The sequence below is a fragment of the Tenrec ecaudatus genome, chromosome 9 (assembly GCF_050624435.1).
Source record: "Tenrec ecaudatus isolate mTenEca1 chromosome 9, mTenEca1.hap1, whole genome shotgun sequence".
Taxonomy (NCBI): Eukaryota; Metazoa; Chordata; class Mammalia; order Afrosoricida; family Tenrecidae; genus Tenrec; species Tenrec ecaudatus.
Window position 1 is genome coordinate 131,890,952 of NC_134538.1, and position 22,558 is coordinate 131,913,509.

Here is a 22,558-nt window from a genome sequence, read left to right on the forward strand (position 1 = left end):
TTTGCTCCCCAATTCCCCTCACCCTTCCCATCCTGGTTCCTGATAAATTGCATCAGTTGTTGTTTCTTTGTATCCACCCCTCTGGCTGTGCTTCACCCAGTGGGAAACCTAACAGAAACAAAGAAGAAGAACAACAAAAAGAAACAGAAGAAAATAATAATAATATAAAAAGAACAAGTAAGAAAGACAAGACCACTAACAATATTTAAAAAGCCAGAGAAGAAATTTCTGTCATGGAACAAGCAAGAAATATTTAAGCTTAGAGAAAATTCAGGTCAAGAGGGAAGTCAACTGACTATCATATTGTGCCATGGTTCGATCCACCATCATCAAGTTTACAATAATCTCTGACTGACAGCACAGCTGTTTGTGGCCCAAGAGGATCTGCCAGAGGCTTAATCTGACTAGATACTCTGCAGCCGGATTTTGGGCTCCCATTGTCCTACATAGCTTTTTACAATTGGATGTTCACAATTTAAACAATGATACTTTCCTTTCATCCTATTTGGATTTTGTTCTAATCATCTTTGTATCACACAGTCTAGTGTGCATCTTTGATGTGGACTTAGTTTAGTTGACACCTCACTTGTAAGGTTGTTGGTTTGAATACAAGCCTAAGACCCCAGACACAATTCCAATTGATAGCCCAGCACCATCTGCTTTATTCACTTTGCTACAGACCCTTATCTTCAGAGATTGATTCATGAAGGCGAGTTTCAAGCAGGACCATGTTATTAGAACTAATTGTACTTGGATGGGGTCTAGAAGTATGTGGGAGCCCAGAATCTATCTGCTTGTCCATGAGTTCTGAATGACTCTGGCTTACTTTGGCAGTCATGTTATGACCAAAACACAAACCAACAACAACAAAACAAAAACCAAACAAACAAAATCTCCCCCAAATCAAAGGAAATAAAAAAGAAAAACATTGTCAATCACATCACTAATTTATCCAATGGCATGGAATATAAGGTACTCTTGACAGAAGGAGTTTATGCAAATATAGTCCAAATTCACACTGTGATGTATAAGTTGTTGCTTTGTACAGATTAATCTCTTAATTGATTGACCTGTTTACATTGAGCATGATGATTGGTGCTAGGGGAAAATTCCCTGTATCATATCTCCCTAGGACAGATTCTTGCCTATCAGATTAATTAATGCCTGTCATATTAATGAGAGAGGAACATCGAGATATGATGGTGGATCCAGGTCCCCTTTTGTTGGAAGCCAACTAAGTCAAGGTCTCACCCAAGGTCCAATGATTACCCTTTCCACAGTTTTGAGGTAGCTATCTTTTGCCTCTTCTTCTGTCAGGGAAATTCAGACCCATGTTCAAGGGCCACAGGTAGTTTTGAGGTAGGGCCTAGTTCTTTCACTCTGGCGTCCACGTTGAGTCCTTCTGGTGTGGCCCTTAGAGGATGGTATGTTCCATGCATGGGTAGCCTCTGAGGTCATCAAACTATTTAAGCTTAGTGCATGGCAAGGTTCACCAAGGGGTAGGAGGGAACTTAGTCAAAGTGTTTACTTAGGAACACAGAACCTGGTTTCTTCTCCCCACAGCTTCCTAAGAGTTACTGTTTAGCATCCCTTCCTGATGTGAGGTCGCTCCTGTGTATTGTCCCCCCCCCCCCAAAGAAATGTTGGTGGCTCCTCTGAAAGGTAGATGCTCCCCTTCCCTGGTCTTCACTAGACTTTCTAGTAAGGTGCTCCTCTCCTTCTCGGGGTGGGCCTGTTGATTTGTCGCAGTCTTGTCCTGATGTCATTGCCCTTTGCCCCTTTTGAAGGAGTGGCCCCAGCCGATACGAGGTCTCCTCTTTCGAAGTGGTTCTTATGACGGTCATGTATGGATCATGACCGAAAGGCAGACTTTCTACCCCTTTGTTAGGGAATTGGTCTCTAAGATTTGTTTCATTGATATTTCTCTTTACAGTAGTGGACTCATACATATTTGTTGTTTTTTGATTTACTAAATTCACTCAGCATTGTAACTTCCATGTCCCTCCTTGTTATTCGATATTTCATCACTAATTTTTAGGGATGCATAATATTCCGTTGTGTGTATGTACCAGTTTATTTATTTTTCCACTGTTGGGCATTTGGTCTACTTCTAGTTTCTTGCTATTGTGAACTGTGTCGTTATAAACATGGGTAACCTCCTTGCTTTTCAACATTCTAAAGAGATCTTGTGTAGCAGATTTACCCAATGCAAGGCGCTTTACCCAATTTGATCACTTGACTGCTTCTTCCAAGAGCACTGATTGGGGAGCCAAGCAAGATGAAATCCTTAACAACTTTTCTCAGTTTATCAGGATGTTACCTATTAGTCCACTTGTGAGGATTTAGGTTTTCTTTATACTGAATTATAATCCATACCGAAGGCTGCAATCTTTGATCTGCATCAGCAGGTGCTTCAAGTTCTCCTGACTTTCAGCAAGCAAGGTTGTGTCATCTGCATATTACAGGTTGTTAATAAGCCTTCCTCCAATCCTGATGACGCATTCTTTTCCATACAATCCAGCTTCTCTGATGATGTGTTCAGCACAGACTGAATAGGTGTGGTGAGAGGAAACATTCTTGATGTACACCTTTCCTGATGTTCAACCATGCAGGACTCCCTTGCTCTGTTCTCACCAGTGCCTCTTGATCCATGCACAAGTTCTGCAGGAGCACAATGAAGTGTTCTGGAATGCCCATTCTTCCCAAGGCTACCTATAGTTTGCTTTGATCCACACAGTTTAATGCCTTGATATAATCAATAAAACCCTAGTAAACATCTCTTTGCTTTCAGCCAAGATCCACCTCACCTCAGCAATGATATCCTTTGTTCCATGTCCTTTTATGAGTAGGACCTGAACCACTGTCAGCTCCCTGTCAATGTACTACTGCTGTTGGATGATCATCAGTAAAATTTTACTTGTGATAGTAATGATATTGTTGAGCCTCCTACCTTTGAAATGGTATAAAGGGATCCCTTCTAGTCAGTTGGCCAAGGAGCTGTCTTCCAAATTTCCTGGCCTAGGTGAGTAAATGCCTCTTGTGGTTCATCAGCTTGCTGAAACATTTCAATCGGAATTCCTTCAATTACTTGTCTTGTTTTGGGCTCATGCTTTCAGTGCTAGAACTCCTTCCTTCAGTTCCATTGGTTCTTGCGCATAGGATAGTTCTTCAAATGGTTAAGCAAAAAGGGATTTTATTTATTGAAGAATTACCATGTGCTAGGCTAACTGTGTACATGCAAACCTGTCCAGAGCACCGTGGTCACATTGGAGAAAACTGTCATTCTGCAGGGGTGAAGATGGGGCATGTAAGCATTGTATAGAAAGAACATGAGATTTGTCTAAAGTAAGCTCACTCCAACAGCTTGGAACCAGTTGAGGTAGTTAGTATATTGTGCCAACCTGGCCAATAAACACGTGAGGTTAATTGAAGGGTGGAGGGATAAATGGCTTGGCGAACCTCACCTTTCTAGTTCTCAGGTCTTTTGCTTTGTGATGATCAGACCAGGGTGCAGCTGCCTTAGCTAGCTCCCTGTTTCAGCTGACAAGGTTTACTTCCTACAAGACATCCCTGAGGAGAAGCCACATGGACCTACCCCGATGCAGCCCTGGGTGCTGGAGCAGCTGTGTAGAGATCCCTGCCAGTTGCTGATTTGGTTTTCCTCCTGCAGTCAGCGTCACTGTGTGTGTTTTGTGAGATAGAGGAGGACTTTGTGGATTGGTGTCAAACATACGGGTTAATGTTGGACTTGTGGCCTTGGGCAGCACTGGGCTGGGATGTTTTCTTGATGTGCACTTAACCTTTATATGAAACTCTCTCTTAACATGAGTTTCTGTGGATTTGTTTCTCTAAAGTACCCAGACAAACACACCAGTGAAGACTAGATGTGAGCAGATGAAATAGGAAGCTAAACAGTAGTTTGGTACCATCAGTGGGAATGAGAGGATAGGATAGCGTCCAGAGATACTCTATGTATTAAATAGTTAATGTTATGGTCGTAATTTCTTTTATAAGAATTAATACCAAAGTAGTCCCAAGGAGTTGGAGACTGAAGAAGTCCTAGAAGTCCAAGTCCTCTAGGTTCTGGAAGTCACTGCACCATCCAATGGCTCTCACAAAAGTTTGAGACAATGGCTCATGGCCTGGTGGGTGCTGTTGTTACTATGTTGTCAGGTGCCTTCAAGGTCATTTTGAGCTTTAGTGAACCTATGCACAACCGAACGAAACACCTCACTGTCTTGTGCTGTTCTCACAACTGTTCCTATGCCAGAGTCCATGTTATCAGCCACTGTGTCAATTCATCTCACCGAGAGCCTTCCTCTTCTTTGCTGCCTCTCCATGGGACAGCATGATGTCCTTCCCCTTAGGGTGCTATTCAGTTAAAAACCTGAGGTTAGGCAGTGGTAAGCCAGATGTTGGGTCCAGAAGACATGCTCCACTCCTGATTCTTGCTTCTAAGAGAGCTCATTTTATCCACAGCAGGATGGGGTTCCTGGGAATCCTTTTCACAATTACTCACAGGTGAATCCTTTCAGTATTCCCCACCCCCAGCCCCCACCTTCTTACCAAATCCAGGCAGGAAAAGGTCATATAATTGGAGTTAGAGAGTTTGACTAGAAAGAGCCACATTTAGCAATTCACTGCCGCAGCAAGTGGGATGAATGAAGTTCAGTTTCTGGTTTGGATGTTGGTGCGAATGACTCATAATGCTCCAGGAGAATCAAAGAACCCGGATCATCCTCATGGGGAAACAAGGAAACCCGGTGGCATAGTGGTTATGCATTAGGCTGCTAAAAGCCAAGTCAGCAGTTTGAAACCATCAGCAGCTCTGTGGGAGAAAAATAAGGCTTTCTATTCCTGTAAAGAGTTGTAGTCACCTGGAAACACAAGGAATCCAGGACAGAGAAATCCCTCAGTACCAACAATAAAAGCAACGATACCAGGAGGGGAAGGGGAGGGTGGGGGTGAAAGGGGGAACCGATCACAAGGATCTATGTATAACAGACCCTCACTGGGGAATGGACAACAGAAAAGTGGGTGAAGGGGGACATCAGACAGTGTAATACATGACAAAATAATAATGATTTATAAATTATCAAGGATTCATGAGGGAGAAACGGGGGAGCAGGGAAGGAGGGAGAAAATGAGCTGATACCAAGGGCTCAAGTAGAAAGAAAATGTTTTGAGAATGATGATGGCAACAAACATACAAATGTGCTTGACACAATGGATGTATGTATGGATTGTGATGAGTTGTATGAGCCCCCAATAAAATTACTTCTTTTAAAAAAGAGTTACAGTTGCAGAAACTTACAGAGGCCTTTCTAGCTACCCTGCCTTACAGTCATTATGAGTTGGAATTGACTCAATAGCAGTAAAATTGATTTTGATTGAAGGGAAAACAGGTCAGAATTGAGTAGGAGATGAGTAGATACATTTTGAAAAGGTTGGATTTGAGGAGCTATGGAGCTTACTAAATGGAAATAACGAAGAAGGCCATAGTTGGATATATGATTCTTGAGTTTCAGAAATGCCAAAGCTAAAGATTGCATTGAATGTCATCTCTGAAGAATGACAAACATTAGTCAATTTATTCTCTCTCTCTACCTAATGGCCCCAAGGATTTCTTCTAAAACAATTGAGGCAAAGAGTAAAACATGGAAACGATCCAGAGAATGCACATAGTGAAGGCCACGACGTGAACCACCTCACTGTAGAGGAAACCTTCACTGCAGCTTACAGGCGTGGCAGCCACTGAGGATACTTTTTGGATGAAAAATGCTGGGGATGGGAAGGCTGGGTCAGGGTAGAAGAGTTAGAACCTGGGAGAACAAGTGTGGAGAGGGAGTATTCCTGAACTTTCCCTGAAGCATAAACAACATGTTGCTTTACTTTCCTTGAAACAAGAACTAAAGAGTTGCTTCCTGAGAGTTTTTTGATCAGCCTGAGTTTCCCAAAAAGCCTTTTGAGAAACAGAAGTAGGAGACGAAGGCAAAGGTGTTTGATGGATAATGGATGGACGCATGAATGAGAACAATTCGTAACTAGAAAATGCCTCTTTCATAAAAAGGCTAGGCTGTGGAAATTAAGCTGCAAATAAATAGCCTTCGAAGAATTAACAGTCATGGTCTATGTATTTAGAATCAAATTAACCCGATTATCATGTGGGCGGAGTACATTTTATTCCCTCAGTCTTTGGAATATAAAGCAGGCTCTTCCCCAGCACCACCCATCATGGCAGCCCATGTATACAAAGAAAACCGCCCTTCAGCGAATCATCAAGCGTAACACAATGAAATTTAGCCTCCCAGGATCTTATTGACAGAAAAATGGGCTCCTCCCACTGAAAGGCGTTTGAGCTAAACAACTCTGATGCCAATTACCAGCTACAGCAAACAAAAAAAATCCTACAAAAAATGTTAAGGGAATGGAAACTCCTCAATGGAATGTTCTAGATCAGCAGTTCTCAGCCTGTGGGTTGCAACCCCTTTGGGGGTCAAATGATCACAGGGGTTGCCTGATTCATAACAGTAGCAAAATTATAGTTATGAAGTAGCAACAAAAATAATTTTATGGTTGGGGGGTCACCACAACCTGAGGAACTGTATTAAAGGGTCATGGCATTAGGAAGGCTGAGAACTACTGTCCTAGATGGAGGAAAAACAAGGGAATGAAAGCAAGCCCACAGTAAATATGGATACACAATAATAGTGGGATTGGAAGAAAGGAAATGCTCCAAAGACAGAGTGTTAACAGGGTGTCCCTGGACCGAGTGCTGAGGGGGCAGTGGCACTACGTTGTACACTCACTCCACGCACCCAACAGCAGATGACAGGAGTGAGGACTTCAGTCATTTTCTTCCTTGGAGCATATGTGTGTTAGTCTGGATAGACTAGAGAAACAAATTGATGGGCACTCATGTGTATAAAAGAGAGTTTTACAGAAAGAGTCGTTGTGTACAGTAAGAAAGCATCCCAACGCAGTCCAGTCCAAGTCCATATTAACCCTTATGTCTGATACCAATGTATTAAGTCCTCTCCAGACTCATGAAACACAAGCAATAGCGCCGAATGCAGGAAGATCACAGGCCAGTGGGTAGAAAGTCTTTGGATCCAGTGGGGTTGTAAGCATCTCAGCACTGGCAGGGTCTCCGCGTGCCTTCTCCAGCTTCCAGGGCTGCATCAGGGTAGGTCCATGTGACTTCTTCTCAGGGATACCTCGCAGGAAGTCAGCAGAGAGAGAGAGTGTCTCCCATCTCCAAGGAAGAAAATCCAGATTTCCCAGAATTCTCAGGAGAAAGTCATGCCCACACAGAGGCCTCATTGGCTATGATCTGATTGACAGACTAGACTCCATCCCTTCACTCTTGATCCTCAAATTAACAAACGATTGAATAACTGTCACAACATGGACCTTTTAAGAGTGGTAATGAGTTCATTGGGAAACTTTTTTTTAATCAACTCAGTTTTGTAGAAATTATGAAATAAAGGGATAGATGCGCAATAAGATCAGTTAGGATGTTGTCAACCCACAGAAATCTCGAGTTCAATTTGACCTAAGTATTTGAAATCTCCCATGTGTGGTCTAGAGGTGGCTCTTTGGTCCTTTCTTTGGCCATGCTCCCTGTGTTCATTTGGTGAGCCCTCGTGCTCCCAGTTAGTTGTGGATGTTCCAGGCACAGCATCGAGACATGACAACACGCAGAGGAAGCCAAGACTCTCATTCCATCTGTGTTTCACTTTGATCAAAAGGCGGAACCGTTCTTAGAAATCTCTCCACTGACTTACTTACAGCCCATTGGTCAAGATTCTGTTGCATATCCAAAACGGAAGTCATCATGGGTAAGAGGAATGGATCATCGGATCACATCTAGCTGCCCCTGGAAGCACGTGACTGCTCAAAAGAGATCTGTGTCTAAACAGAATTGGGTCTCTGTGAGTGAGAAGGTGGGGCTGGGATAGATTTGGGTAGGCAGTAACTGGGGCCAATAATAAATCAAGAATTAAAAAAATCAAGAATCAAAGCTAATCATAAATAGAATTCAAACTGTTAATTGTATCTTACTAATGAATCTCAGCCTTTTAGCAATTTGTGAAATTGCTAATGATATCAGTTGCTTTTAACAAAACAATGAAAATAATTATACTTCTGGTACTATTTAATATAATAGAACAATTTCAATGTGATCAAATATACCACGGTCACTTCAGCTGGGCTTTCAGAATTCTTCTGGCTGCATCAACTCACAATAAGTGTCTCTCATGGTGAATGGCAATCGGCCATTCACTCACTCTCCATAATGGAGAAAAATGATAACATGTCTCTGACATGTTGGGAAATCTGTCCCCACTTCGTTCTGCCTTTCATCTGAGCACAGAAGAGAGCTTTGCAAACCCCACTGCCTGGCACTTTCCTGGGATGCCAAGCGACTGGCGTTACGAAAGCAGTGGCATGCTGACAGGAAACTATCAATTACTCCAGTTTGGAAAAATAAAAAATTGACTCATGCTAACTTAGGTATGAAGACAGAGTTCATTTTAAAAGGTCAGAGGTGTCTCCTGGAACTCTGGGGCAGGGATTCAACTGAGCCTCAGGAAGTTGTCCCTAAAAGTAGAAACACACCAGGAGCCAGGACAGTTCCATCTGTGCTCTAGGCCTCGTTCTCTCCTCCTGCCTTAGACTTTTCTTTCTGAAAAATGGCAAAAGTTCTTGGCTTTTCATGCCAGTGGTTGGTAGATGGTCTCTGAAACTTCAAAACCAAACTCATTGCCATTGAGTCGATGTCAACTCACAGGGACACTGTGAGTTTCCAAGACTGTCAACTCTGGAAGGAAAGAGCCTCATCTTTCTCTCTCTGAGAAGCTGATGGTTTCAAACTGAATACTTCAGGTTCTCAGTCAATGCTCAGGGCTCCTTAGCACGGCATCCATTATTCCTTGGCATGGCATTTCCTCTGATGAAAAGCTTTGCCAGACTTTCTGAATGTCTTTTGGCTTTAATTCTGAATTCCCAGAGAGAGAATTTAATAAATGAAGAAGTGGTAGTTTAGATTACTTTGCCCAATGTAATGTCACCCAACTACTAAGTTGTTGATCTGACGTTTGAGTCTAAGTCTCTCTGGATCTAAAACTTGGTGACAGTCCCACAAAATATGTGGCCCTCAAGATTTCCAGGCCAAATACAGGATGTATTCTTGACTCAGTTCAATGTCATCCTTATAAATCTGATACAGACACTTGATCCAATCCCTTGTCTCTCTATATCTATACATTAAAAAAAAAAACAGCGAGAGTAGCACAACAGGACCAGGAAGTCTTGCATTCTGCTGTAGAAGGGGGTGTGTGTGTAAGTTGGAAGAGCCCCACAGCACCGAGCAGTAACAGCAAATCCATCTTCTCAACTCCTGGCCAAAACATTGCCCTTGCTTACCAACACCTAAAATTCAGGTATTTGGGGCAGGCAATCAATCTTCCAACCCCTTAACCTTACATCCTATCAGCAGTTCCCCTTCCCAGCTTTTTATGTGCGTGGTAATACCCGTTTGCTGACCAAACAACCAGAGAATTGTAGATGGCAGGTGTCTGGAATGCTCCTCTTTTTTCATCTCTGGCCTATTAGATACATCATTAGGATAGTAGTTTTTCTTTGTCTTCACACAAGGACTGTCTCATAATTTTAGAGTACTTGGCAGATCACAAAGACCTTCATATAATTATTTAATTCTCATAATGACCCAGGGACATCAATTGGGTAGGGATCATTTACTCCATTTTACAGATGAGGCCACAGAAGGTCAGAGGGACAAGGTGACTTGGTCCAGAAGAGAGGATTTAACTCCGAGGAGTCTGTGGGCTAGTGCCTTTGGAGTCGACAAAGCTCTTTCTTGGTCACACCCCTGGGTGGGCAGTGGAGGCACCGCATCCCCTTCAAGAGGGCTGAGGGGGCAGGACAGTCCCAGCCTGTCCAGTGCTGCGTTTTCTTACTAGACTCATGTGTTCTAGGACAGATACCCTGCTTTCATTCATCTCTTTGTTCTCAGGTCCCAGCACAGCCCTAGATACACAGCACACACTTAATGAAAGCTTGGGGAAGCAATTCAGAATAATAAACACTGACTTTCATCCCACCAAGAGTTACAAACTCACCCCTGTAAAGCTTAGTATGTGAAAAAACTCAAAGTACATATAATGGTTCATAATACAAATGGTCATTATTTTGTGGCACAAATCAAGACATTTATTATTACTGTATTGTTATGGTACAGATGTTTTATTGCATCTGAAAGTGTTTTTCTTGTGATTTTTATGCATAGAAAAGTACACTATAAACAAGGGCAAGTTAAAAAGCATTGTTATAAAAATTGTAGAACCCTTTCTTCAAGGTATCAAAACGTGAAGCTATTGTTTCTTGACATATCTTCCATCTAGGTCTATCATATTTCTGAAGACAGTGTTTCCATCGCCTCAACATTTTCCCCAAAGAATTCTGCACCTTTCAATTTGTACCACATCAAAATGGCCGTTTAAGCATCGTTAAAGGACTCAAAACATAGTTTCAATATTCTTTGAGTTTGGGACACAAAAAAAGTCTGAGGGATAAGATTGGGCCTGTAAGGGGGTGGAATCAAGGTTCTTACTGAAATTCCCACAAAGCAGGTGCACTGTTGTGATGCAGGAACGTTCCTTGGCACAACTTTGCTGGTCTTTTGAGAGAAATGTATCAATTACCCATTGGGAATCCTCAACAGCGTTGTTATAACCTTCTGCGCTCACCTCTTAGCCTTGACTCCAACAGCCCAGCAGATCCCCGGGAGGCCACGCTTTGGACTGGATGTTTATTTAGAAGGCAGCTGAACAAGACGACAATGTATTGCTGAGATAACTTGTCTGCAGTCTTTTACTGACTGCAGGCCCATTTAGGCACATTTTGTTGGGAATAAAGTTGTGCATGTCTGAATTGTAGCCCTAGTAGCATACTAAAATGAACATGATTTATATTGGAACTGAACTGTCCCTGATTGTTCCAACTTACACACAACTTTGACATGAAACATAGACAGACTTCAGAATGGAACTTCAGAGTTTGTCTATGTGAGACTTTTTGTAAAATGCTAACTCTTCAATGTTAGAATCGGCTGCTTTGAAAGCTTGTGTGATTCTTAATACTGAGTTATAAGAAAAGATGAATAAATATCTACTTGGTAATATTAATCTTTATATTTATGTGCTGGAGATAATGCTTTACATGTATTATTTAATATATTTTTAATTTTATTCTCATCATATAGGTATTGTTATCATTTTCATTGAACCAGGTCACACAGAAGTGAAGTGACTTAATCAAGAATTTCTTGCAATAATGATGTTTCTAAAGCGAACCAAACACATACACACACATATGAACCACAGGTATATGAATGGATTGGGGGCTCACACTTAATTCTAGCCCCAATCTAAAAAGTTAGTTCTTAGACTGGCCGTGGCCCTACTGGATACTCACCCTCATGAAGAGATCACTGGAGATAAGGGCGCTATACCAAAGTGTGGTGAAGAAACCAGATGGTGCCCAGCTATCAGAAAGAATAGTGCCTGGGATCTTAAAGGTTTGTTTTAAAACAAGCAGCCATCTAAGTAAGGTGTCAACTGAGTCCACGTGGAAGAAGCACACCAGCCTATGTGATCCAAGGACTGTAAATAATAAAATCCAAATCTTAAGGAGGGAATGGTACCTGAGTTTAATTTATGAATATGTAGTTCACGGAAGGCTATGGATGACCATGGAAAATCCAAATCCATTTGCAGGGTCTCCACATGGATTAAGCCTCTAGAGACTTTTCTTAAAATGCTACAGAGATTTTTCTGTTTTGTCTAGTCATTATTGTTGTTCACTTCCTGTTTGTGTTTTGTATAATTTCAAAGATAGGTAAATCTAGAGACAGTCACTGGGTTAACAATTATCCATGGGCGTGGACGTTGGGTGGGGGTGGAGAGCTAATAAGGAGCACAAGAAGAAAATGCTCTGAAATTGACTGTGGTGATGACTGCACAGCTCTTCTTAATATGACTGAATGATTCCACGCTATGATAGGTGAAGTGTATGTCAATAAAACTACTAAAAAATTTATTGCAAGTAAAATGGCCGGAGTTTGAACCCCGAAAGACTGTTAGAGTCCTGTATTTCAGTCCTGTTGTCAAGTCTCCCAGATAAGCCAGGAGGGGTTTGAGTTAGATCACCACTGGTCTTTCTCACCTTGAACCTTCTCTGCTTGTTCTGCTATAAGAGTGGTGGTCCCATAGGAAGATGGAAGGAGAACTAGTTGTAGGATATTGGGCATAGAGGTTGGTACAAAACAACTTGATTCTGACGATATTGGCTATGATTTGCCAGAAAAATGTTCAAATGAAAAAGTTCGAAGATGTAGTCTCTCTTCAAAGAATAGACGATCTACACATGTGTGTTTGCCATGAAACACTTCCAGCACACTAGGCCATCAGCCACCATTGTCTGAGGATGCATACTTACAGTATTTATGACTAACAATCCTCTTCTACCATAGCCTCATATTTATTGACATGACTTGAACTCTATGAAGTAAATAACATTTTCTTTTTAGAAGAGAATTGAACATTACTGTCCATTTTTTGGAGGGAACGATTTCCTTAGAGAAAGTATGTGCAATGTAAAAACAGAAATACACAAAACACCATGACATGTCGCCTACACAATGACAAAGGCAAGCAAAACACATTTTTTCAAGGCGTGAATAGGGTTTAGTTTATTCTTTTTAAAAAATCATTTTATTAGAGGCTCATACAACTCTTATCACAATCCATACATACATCCATTGTGTAAAGCACATTTGTACATTCATTGCCTTCATCATTCTCAACACATGTGCTCTCCATTTTTGGTTTTGCTTTGTCTTGTTTTTGTGCATGTTATTATCCCCACAGGTCTGTCTAAATAAGATAGGCTGGAGAAACAATCTGGAGGAGAAAACAATGGGATCAACAGTTCCGGGGCGGACATGGGAGAAGGGGAGGTGGGGGGAAAGGTAGTGGTGTTAACACACCCAGGGATAAGGGAACAATAGGTGATCCAAATCGGTGGTAAGGAGGGTGGTGATCAGGCCTGGTAAGACATGATCAAGGGTAATGTAACAAAGAGGAATTGCTGAAACCCTGGTGGGGACTGAGCATAATAGGACAGGAGGAAAGTCAAAAGAAATAGAGGAAAGATTTGGGAGGCAAAGGGCATTAATAGAGGTCTAGATAAAGACATGTATATATGCAAATATATTTATATATGAGGATGGGGAAATAGATCTATGTGCATATATTCATAGGTTTCGTATTAAGGTAGGAGAAGGACATTGGGCCTCCACTCAAGTACTCCCTCAATGCAAGAACACTTTCATTTATTAAATTGACAAGATGTATTTTAAGACTGAAGTTTTAACTAAGGTCATCTCTGTATTCTTTCTTAAGGAGCCCTGGTGGCATAGTGGTAATGTGTTGGGATGTGACCCCCCAGGTCCACAGTTCAAAACTAGCAGAGGCTTGGCGGGGAAAAAGACAGGGCTTTCTACTCCCATAAGGTGTTACCGTCTCAGAAACCCAGAGACAGTTCTACCCTGTCCTACGGCGGCACTATGAGTGAGCATCAAGTCCATGGCAGTGAGTTTATTTTTAAAAGCAAACAGGCATCTCAAATTTAATATGTTGTATTGTGGGAAACTGAGGAAGGGAAGAGAGTGTACACGGACAGATTCTTTATTTTCATATTTACGAAGCCTGGGAGGCCAGAGTTCTGGGTGGAGGGAGGCCTTCACACTTGTGAGTTAGAGAAGAGTCTGGATCACATTCTCATAATCAAGATTAATCCTGCCAATATCTTCCCATAATAGTGCTACTTTGGAAACCGATCACAATGATCTATATATAATCCCCTCCTACGGGGCTGGGCAAGAGAAAAAAATGGGTGAAGAGAAACATCAAACAGTGTAAGAAATGAAAAAAAAAATTGTAAATTATCAAGGGTTAATGAGGGAGGGAAGGTAGAGAAAGGAGGGAAATAAATGAGCTGATACCAAGGGCTCAAGTAGAAAGAAAATGTTTAGAAAATGATGATGACAACAAATGTACAAATGTGCTTGACACAATGGATGGATGTATGGATTTGATAACAGCTGTATGAGCCCCCAATAAAATGATTTTAAAAAATAGTGCTACCTTAAAGTTACCCCTTACAAGCACATGGCTGATTGCCATCTGGCCGGCAGTTTTATCTATGGAGCAGTCATGTTGCAATTGGTCTCCCTGCTCAGGGGACAGTCACTCCCCCTGACCTGCCCCCAGCACAAGTGTTAGCTTACTCCTCCAATGAACTCAGGGACCTCTAGGGTTAGGGTTGAGCCCACTTTGTGGTTACCTGTACTTAGGGGGTTTGCATGTCCAGAGCTATATAATACATTTTTTTTCTCCCTGACCTGGTTCCAGATACTATGGAGCTGAACACCCCAAAACTGACTTAGTCAGTTTTGTCTGTCTCTTAATTTCTTCCCTTCAATTACACAAGCGTCTCCTAGGACCCACCTGGAAGTGGGCTGAATCCCTGGGGGGTCATAACATGTAAATTGCAAACAGGATAAGAAATTTGTTGTCGGCAATTTGTGTTCTCTAAAATAAGATCTGCTAGAGTCCCATTTGGGAATGGTTTGCCTTTGGTATTCTAATGTGGGATTACTGTGGGACATATCTGGAGTCCGTCCCTTTTTGAGATACATACAAGATTAAACAAAGGAGCAGAGTAGAGATGGGAGAGATGCCAAGGCACATGAAGATGACCAAGGCGCTGAAGCTCAGTAGAGACAAGGACCTTGTTTCCGTGGAGAGAGAAAGTCTTTCCCTAGGGCTGACACCCTGAATTTGAACCTCTAGCCTCCTACACGGTGAGACAATCAATGTCTGCTTGCTGGGGTCACCCACTTGTAGCATTTGCCATAGCAGTGCTAGTCACTAGGACTCCCACAGATAGACACGTGGAGCACAACGGCACGTGGGAGAACCACGTGAAAATTGCTCAGGTGGGTCTCCCCCAGCAGGTAATGACTCCTGGGAACAAGTCAGGTTCCTGCATGGGCCAAGGGCAGCCAAGGGCAATCTGGAATCAGATGGGCCTAGGTTTTAATCACTGTTTACCAAGAGCATGACCTCAGAGAAGTTGCAAAACCTCCTGGAGCATGTTTCTTTACCCACAAAACAGCAAGACCGATCTTTTGGCTTTTTGCATATCACTTTACAAGTGATATGCAAAAAGCCAAATGAGTGCCGCCTGTGGACTGGATATTCGACATTCCCATCTTTTTCTCCACCTCTGCTCCTCTGTTGTCCAGCTAACAGCTTGGGTCCACAGGAAACTCCCTCCCCCTTCCCTCTTTCAATTAAACACACCCTGACTGTGTCTGAGGGCCCCCTTGCGCAGCTGTACTGGCTGTGCTCTTGGAGGGACAGCGGGCTGAGCAGATGCTCCAGCTTGTGTTTCCTCCAGGTGAAGGTTACACGTGCTCATCAAGTCTGGGCGTCTGCTTGAGGGGACTAATTTGGGCTTTGCCCACGTGGAGTTTAGGTCTGCTAAGTAAGTACTGATGCAGGATGAGGCATATAATTAGTGCCATTAAGGAGGCAAAAACAACTATAGGTATACAGAAGAGAAATATTTAAATCAGACAGGTTGGGGGTCCAGCATCTCTGACTTCAAAGATAAGGGCGGAACTGAGAGGAAAGTTGTCCCAGGGACAGGGGTGACATCCATTAATTTGTTCATTTATTCATCCACTAATTATCAATTGGTTAATTCATACTCATTGGCACGTCAAAATGTTTTTAGAAGATATAGCAGTGCATATGACACACATTCCCCCTCTCATAATTCTAATATTATACTAGGGAAGAGAAACAATATTTTTAAGTAAAAATATTTTAAGTAAAAAAATATTAAATCATCTTATTGAGTGAACTGTGCCCTCTTGCCCCACAATGTGTTGAAATACTAAGCCCTATACTTGTGGTGGGCATGACATCCCATTAGGGAATGGATCTTCTTTGTTCTATTAATGAGGGTATGGATGGAGCCCACATTTCTGAGTTATGTAAGAGAAGACCTGACAACAAACTGAAGGGAGGAAGTGTAGATTGGGGAAGGCAGCTGTCATGCCACCTGAGGACTGCCAAAGGGCTGCGGCAGAGAAGCTATAAAAGAGACACCCTCCGAGGGAACCTAGAGAGAGAACGTCTTCCTCTGGAGCCGATGCTTTGAATTTAGATTTCTAGCCTCAAAGCTGTGAGAAAATGAGCTGTTCAGTAAAGCCACTCACTTGTGGCCTGTGTTGCTGCAGCAGCATTAAGGAAGTACGGCAGTGGCATGTGCTTTGGGAGAATACAGGCCAAGAGGTAGGTTTTGGTGTGTTTGTTTGGGTTTCGTGGTTGTGGGTGTGTGAGGGGTGTCGTCTGAGAACGCTGGTCAAGTCGGCTTCAGGGAGGTCTTGATCTCAGTAACAAGTGGAGGGAGAGCAGGGGGTGAGCATGTCAAGCAGTGGGAAGCCCTTCACAAAAGCGTTAAGAGGGGGATAAATGTTGTGCTTTTGAACTGCCAAAGACCAGGGTGACTGTAGGAGGGGAGAAGGGCAGAGGAAAAGACAGAGAAGAAGGCAAAAGCTAAACCTGTGGCCGAATTAAAAGCTTGAGCAGCGTGAGCTTAGACTTGCTAAGCATTTGATATAGCTGAAGGACAGGGACTGTGTTGTTAGTTGATAAGAGGTGAGTTGGAAAAAAGGAATCAGATTATGATGTCTGCTGACATAATAGGTTATGGGTTCAGTTGCTAACTGAAAGGTCAGCAGTTCGAAACCACCAGCTGCCTCGCGAGCGCAAAAGAGGCTTTCTACTCACATAATGATTTACAGTCTCAAAATCAACAGGAGCAGTTCTATTCTGTCCCGTAGTGTTGCTGCATGTTGGAATCAACTCAATGGCAGTGTTTGAGTTTTCTGGAATAGGAGATATTTATGTTTTCTTAATGCTACATAAAGAGTGACTGGAAAGTCAGGATTAAAGTCATGCAAAAAATGTTTCATGAGGCAAGAGTGGAACTCACCCCGACCCACCAAGCCCTGAGGACAATATTCCAGTTCAGAGCAGCCAAGGCACAGGGGGGATCAGAGGGCCAGCCCCATCATGAGACACATAGTGCTAAGGGGGACAGCACTGGTGACACGGGGTGGGAGACGTGCTCAATCTGACCCCACCGCACCGGGGTGAACAGTAAGGGTGTAAAGCAGAGCAGCAAGGGGAGCAAAGGCATGAAGTCCCTGAGGAATGCCAAAGGTGGACTTGGGGGCCAGGACTTGGCACCCCAGTGGACTTGACTGGAAAACATTTATAAAGGTCAAGGGGCAGATCTGAAACTGCTTGAGGGCTTTCATTTTTTGCTGTTGGTTTTTCTCTTTTTGTTTTGTTGTATTAGCTGTTGATTTATTTTCTTCTTCTTTTGTTATGCTCTGCTCTGCTCTGCTTTTGCTCATATTATTGTCTATGCATGTCTATCTGGACAAGATGGCGGGATGAACCATCCAGAGGAGAGAACAATGGGACTGATGTTTGGGAGAGGTGGGGGGACAAGAGGGAGGGAGAAATGGAGGAAAAGGAGAGGGATGCCAACAAAGCCAGGGACAAGGGAAGAATAAGTGATCTAAAATTGATGGCGAGGAGGGCATAGGATGCTTGGGAGGGCTCCATCAAGGGCAATGTAGCTGAGAAAAATAACCAAAACCTGAACAAAGGCCAAATATGATAGTGGGATGGGAGGAAAGTAAGAGGAAATAGAGGAAAGAACTGGAAGGCATAGGGCAGTTACAGAGGTCCAAATATAGGCATGAATATATGTAAATATATTTGTATGCAATGACAGGAGAATTGAGGTCTGTACACATTTATTTATAAAGTATTATGGTAGCAGATGGACATTGGGTCTCCACTCAAGCACTCCCTCAACACAAGAACAATTTGTTCTAACACGGCACTCTGTGATGTTCACCTTCCCTGACACAATCCTGACGACAAAATAGGTGCATAAGCAAATGTGGTGAAGAAAGCTGATGGTGCCCGGCTATCAAAAGAGATAGCGTGTGGGGTCTTAAAGGCTTAAAAATAAACAAGCGGCCATCTAGCTGAGAAGCAACAAAGCCCACATGGAAGAAGCACACCAGTCTGTGTTCTTTAGGTGGCGATGGGATCAGGCATCAGGCTTCAAAGACCCCAAACAAAACAAAGAAATATATCAATGGGAATGAGGGGAAGAGCAGACACGAGACCCAAAGCCCATCAGTAGTCAATTGGACACCCCCGTCAGAATGGCCACAAGGAAGAGAAGAGCCAGTCAGGGTGCAGTATAGCACCGATGAAACACACAACCTTCCTCTAGTTCTTTAATGCTCCCCCCACCCTCCACTACCATGACCCCAATTCTATCTTACGAATCTGACTAGACCAGAACATGTATACTTGTACAGATGGGAGCTCAAAACACAGAGAATCCAGGACAGATAAACCCCTTAGGAGGGCAAGGTGGGGGGAGTCAGGGGAAAGTGATTATGGCCCACATCCCAGGGGAATGGACAGCAGAAAGTGGGTAAAATGAGACAGTAGTCAGTGTAAAACATGGACAAAAACAAGGAATAATTTATAAATTGTCAAGGGTGCATTGGGGAGGGAGGGGCGAAATGAGGAGCTGACCCCAGGGGCTCAAGTAGAAAGAAAATGCTTTGAAAAAGATGATGACAACACATGTAAAGATGTGTTTGACAAAATGGATATATGTATGGATTGTGATAAGAGCTGTTAAGAGCCCTGAATAAAATTTTAAAAAGAAAACGCTTCATGTCATCAAGGTGTATTATTTGAGTTATTAGTTCATAGATCCACATCGCCAATATACAACTCCGATTGTATGCGACTCATGCACTAGCGTGAATTATTGAACATGGCTCTTTGAGCTATAGACTCTGTCACTCCCACCAAAGGACCTCAACCTTCATTCAACCCAATGGGTCTGAGTAAAAAGGTGGTGGATTGGGGTGGGGAGATTGATTGTAATGTAATTCAGCAAACTGTTCATTGTGATTACCATCCTGCTGGGTATAAAATCAGCTGTCTCCACAGCAGGAGGTGGGATTTCACTACCAGCGAGAGAAGCAAGGAGTGGAGCACAGCACCTTTGCAGCCCAAGATCCCTGCATGCGACAGCAGTGATGCCGGAGGAGCGGCAGAAGAACAGCACTCGAAGCTAGGGCCAGAGCATGAGACAGAGCGGTGGACTTCCCAGGCTACAGAGCAAGTAGACCCGAGTGTTTGGGTACAGGAGCCTAGTGTGTAGAGTGGGGTACCTCTGGGCAATTAATTATGGGCATTGGGTTTTGCTGACCCACAGAACTAGAGCTAAGTACCTCCAGGTTGAGGCTTTCAGGAGAGTAATATGCCCTTTGGGTATTCACTGGCAGCCCTGCAAGAGCTTTGTAACATTGCCCCAGCAGGGCAGAGACCAGGCCAAGAAGCTAGGGGCCAGAGAGGCCAGCTTGGGTCCAGGGGGGGAGAAGAAACAATTTTGACAAAACAGTGTATCCTGCATATTTCTCAGCTGAATTGTAAGCAGTTAATGTCCCCAGTGAACTCCTTAGCTGTGCACATTAGCTGTGAGTTCTGAGACCATCTAGATCACCTTGACAGTGTCCAGTGTTGTGGGAGACAGAGCGATCAAAGTAGAGTGTGATTAGGAGACAGCAACTCCTGACTCCTCTCCGATGTGCCCCTACATTCTGATTAATGAGAACTCCCTCCCCCCCCCCCCCCCCCCCCGCCCAACATTTGAATATCTTTACTTTGATGGTGCTATCTAGTAGATAGAATGTTAAACTCAGTAGTTTGTGTTTTATAGGAGGAGACATTCTACAATGAGTGAGAGTTTAAAGAGGCAGGGCATAAGGTGACCTTGGTCAAAATATGTGGTATCTGTTTATTAGAAAGAGAACGTTGTCTCATATGAGGCAGACCATGCTAGTTTCCTACCTTATATCCAGCAACAAACAACTCAACTCTGCCATCCAGTCCACGCTGACTCAGAGACCTGATCAGGAAAGGGTAGAACCTCTCCTGTGAGTTTCAAAGACGGTAACTGTTTAAGCCCCATCTTTCTCTCACAGAGGTGGACCTGAACTACTGCCCTTGGATATCATAGGCCCACGCATAACCACTAAGCCACCAGGGCTCCTACAGGCTCCCATGAATTCTTATAAATAGAATCTCAAATTTGTCAAGGAGTCCAACTAAAAGAACTTTTCTTCTAGACTATCCTGCAGCTAGAGACCATCAAATAGAGCAATTCTGGCCCATATCTCTGGGCGCTCCTTCCCGAATAGAAAGGCGAAGGCTGCTTAGGAGAACGTCTTTTTGTCCTGCCCCACTTTGCCCCTGGGCTTTTTTTTTTTTTTTTTTGTAGTTCATTGTGTAAGTCTGGGTACTTTAGAAGAACAAGTGCACAGAAACTCATGTATAAGAGAGTTTTATATAAAGGGTAAGTGCACATCAAGAAAACATCCCAACCCAGTGCGGCCCAAGCCCACAAGTCCAAGATTAGCCCATTTACCGGACACCAATCCACAAAGCCCTCCTCCATCTCACAAAACACATGTAATGATGCTGACTACAGGAGGAAAGCCGAGTCAGTTAATGTGTAAGCATCTCAACGCTGGCAGGAGTCTCCACAACCTAGGGCTGCATCGGGGTAGGTCCGTGTGGCTTCTCCTCAGGGATGTCTTCCAGGAAGTGAGCCTTGCTAGCTGAAGCAGGGAACTGCTAAGGTAGCTGCGTCCTGGTCTGACCATCAGAAAACAAGAGACCCTAGAACTAGAAAGGTGAGGCTCACTGAGCCATTTAGCTCTCTGCTCTTCAATTAACCCCACGTGTTTATCGGCCATATTGGTTGGCACAACAAACTTTAACTCCTTCATTTAATGTTGTTTGGAGTTATAAATATTGCTTGGAATCTTCTAATCATAAGGATGGTGCAGGACCGGTGGTTCCTTCCGTTGTCACTATGTGTTGAAGAAACAATGAGAAGCTCTATGGATGTGACACAAAAGAAGTGTGTGAAGTTGAGGGCCACTTCCTATGAAGACCATCTCCATCAATATCCTTAAATATTTCTGACACCCGTGCTAGCTAGAGCTCAATGGTAACCATTTTTATATTTATTAGTAATTTTTACATTTGTTTTTAATATTTAGGTGGTAGGTTGCTAACCACAAGGTTTGCAGTGTAAAACCATCAGTCACTCCACGCACTTTCTACTGCTGGAAAGAGGTACAGTCTCCAAAACCCATGGGAGCAGTTCTACTCTGTCCAATAGGGTCACCATGAATCACATTGGACTCAATGGCTGTGAAATGAGATGATGCAACCTGGGACCATCTCGCTTCTTGATCCAGAAAACCGAGTAAAAAATTAGCTCTTCCCCATCCATTCAATATGGCTTTCTGCAATTACAAAGACGCCTAAGTTCTGTAAGAGATGCACAGATGATAAAAACAAGATTCTTCTTCAGCAGCTGGGAATGTCAAGGAATGACAAAAATATGTTCATAATAAGTTTAAAACAAGTATGCATCTGATGCCGTGGGCTATACCTTTAAGTGGACACAAATGGGTGCATATAAAAGGAAGAAGCCCTAAAGGTCGGCAAAGCCTACGTTTCAAGGCCTAGCAAATGGACAGTTGGTGGGGGTGATATGACCTAAAAAGTAGCCAAATCATTTCTCTACATGTAATAGAAGTTCTTTCTAGATGCTGAAGAGCCTAGGGTTATAAAAATATGGAGTCTACAATTCTGTGTTTTTCCAGCCATGGGATAGCTTATTCCATGTGGGCTTCCAAGACCACTGACCTTCTAATGTGCCTCTGCTGGGTTCACGGGAATCAGTGGGAGCGGTGTCAACAGTCTCGAACAGGCTCTGTGGCCCGTGGGGGCGAAAGATCATCAGAAAGAGTGTTAAGCATTACAAAAGAGCATTACAAAGAGTGGGGAGGAAGAAACAATTCTCGAAAAAGTAGACAATTTCTTCAGGTAAAGAAGAGAAGGGGCATGTAAGAGCACAGATCGATGTGAGTGATGAAACAGGGTGAGGGGAGCAGAGTTGTGTAATGGAAAAGGACAGTGGCCCGCTTTGGCCAAAGAGCAGGACATGTTGGAGAAAGCAGTGAATGATGGGACTTGGAAGGGAGTCAAGGCCAGGCTTACGGTCTTGACATGTAATAGGTAAACAAAGACTGGGAGCTACAGAATGTTTTTGAGCACGTGGACTAGTAAAATATGGGATACAAGGATGAATCAAACAATTATTACATGCATGTGGTAGTTAAATAATCTGGTGTCAACTTGCGAAGGGGTGGCGGCTAGTCTGTCAATCAGGTTGCAGCTTGATGACCTTATTTAGAGGTGCCATGGAGATA